Source organism: Monopterus albus, unplaced genomic scaffold (assembly GCF_001952655.1).
Source record: "Monopterus albus unplaced genomic scaffold, M_albus_1.0 scaffold270.1, whole genome shotgun sequence".
Lineage (NCBI taxonomy): Eukaryota > Metazoa > Chordata > Actinopteri > Synbranchiformes > Synbranchidae > Monopterus > Monopterus albus.
This window is the reverse complement of record NW_018128150.1, coordinates 735590-737871: the sequence shown is the minus strand read 5'-3', so window position 1 is coordinate 737871 and position 2282 is coordinate 735590.

Below are 2282 nucleotides of genomic sequence, written 5' to 3'. Positions count from 1 at the left end.
ATGATCCATCCGGATAGGTGTTGGTCCACACCTGCCCCCTCCAACTTCCCCCTCAGCTGTGACGGCTGGATTGTGTTGAAAGCACTGGAGAAGTCAAAGAACATCACCCTCACAATACTTCCGGGGGACTCCAGGTGAGAGAGGGCTCGATGCAGCATGTAGATAATAGTTTGGTCTACCCCGATGCCAGGTCGATATGCAAACTGCAGCGGGTCCAGCGCTGAGCTCACTTGGGCACAGAGGTGGCAGAGGACAATCTTCTACAAGGGAATTATAAAGATGCCTTAAGAACAACATTAGTATCTTAAACTAGTTTTTTCATACTTTGCTAGGTTAATTAACCAAGAGAAAAGTCATACATCATACACAGCTCTACCAAATGTGCTTGAAATATTAGACATGATGTTACGGGTCCGGTCTAGGGGGCAGACCCGTACAGAAGAATACTCTGTATAAACAGGAAAAATGATGAGGGAGTAGACAGCGTGCTTCTGTTCAGTGCAAATGTGCTTGAAATATTAGACATGATGTTACGGGTCCGGTCTAGGGGGCAGACCCGTACAGAAGAATACTCTGTATAAACAGGAAAAATGATGAGGGAGTAGACAGCGTGCTTCTGTTCAGTGCAGTTTTGCTCTGAGAATGAGGAAAACGCGCCAGACTACAAGAGAGAAACCCTGGCCTGAAGCACAACCAGTATACTGCCCCCAAGTGGCGCACCCCAAAACTAAAGATTGTTACTCAAGATTAAACAGGGAAACATTGTTAACCCCTAAAGTAAAGTGTATGCAGTGCATTCTATACTTAAAAGTATTCCCAACTGGGGCAAGATTTTCAAAATAAAGCTGAATATTTCAAATGTATGAAGTTTAGAAAACTTCTGAATAGTAGTATGAATGTCCTTGAAGAACTGAACATTTTGATAGCTGAAATAGCTGAAAGTTTGCTGAAGTAGAATTTTCCCATTCATTTGAATGGGGCAAGATTTTCAAAATAAAGCTAAATATTTAAAATGTATGAAGTTTAGAAAACTTCTGAATAGTAGTATGAATGTCCCTGAAGAACTGAACATTTTGATACCTGAAATAGCTGAAAGTTTGCTGAAGTAGAATTTCCCCATTCAAGTGAAATGGTCAAGATTTTCAAAATAAAGCTGAATATTTTCAAAAACTGTGAAAGTTGTAAAAAACCTGAATACATGTCATAATGTCCTGAAAAACCTGAACATTTTGATACCAGAAAGGCTTTTGTATAGTATACTGAACTTACTAAGATGTGAACATTTTGCTACTGGTCCCCACAAAGTAGGTAAAAGAAGTAGTGTTTTGTGTGTGTGTGTGTGTGTAGGTGTCTGTGTGTGTATGAGAAAGAAATAGTAGTCCTACACACTGAAAAATACTAGAGTGTGGCTATGGAAATGAGACATAAAATGTAAATGGTAACTATGCAAAAACCATAAACAAATATCAAAAAGCTGTTTACATTATGAATAGCTGAAGAGTTGCTGAATAGTTACTAGTTGAAATGGTGGTTTTAGCTGAAGGTATGCTGAAGATATTAAGAAGTGAATATTTTTTCCATTCATTTGAATTGGGCAAAAGTTGCTGAAAAAAAGCTAAATATGTTAAAAAGTATAAATGTTACAAAAAAGAAAAATACAAGCAGGAATATCCAAAAAGAGCTGAACATTTTGATACCTGAATGGCTTTTCCAGCTGAACGTATGCTGAACTTATTAAACTTTTCCCATTGGTCCTCATAATGTAGGTAAAACGAGTAGTGCTGTGTGTGTGCAGGTGTGTATATAACTGTGTAGGTGTGTGCGTATGTATGTCAGAGTAGTCCTGGAGAGTAGGTAGAAGGAGCCGTAGAAAGAGAGAGAAGAGGAAAGGCAGGAGTATAGGTCTGAGAATAGGGACTCTTAACATTGGCACAATGACAGGGAAAGGTAGAGAGCTGGTGGACATGATGGAGAGAAGGAAGCTAGATATACTGTGTGTGCAGGAGACCAGGTGGAAGGGTAGCAAAGCGCGTAGCATTGGAGGGGGATACAAACTGCTTTATTATGGTGTGGACAGGAAGCGAAATGGGGTAGGAGTGATCCTGAAGGAGGAGCTTGTGAGGAATGTTTTAGAGGTGATAAGAGTGTCAGACAGGGTGATCAGTCTGAAGTTGGAAATTGAAGGGGTAACGTTGAATGTAGTCAGTTGTTATGCTCCACAAGTAGGGTGTGAGTTAGAAGAGAAGGAGAGATTCTGGAGTGAGTTAGATGAGGTGATGGAG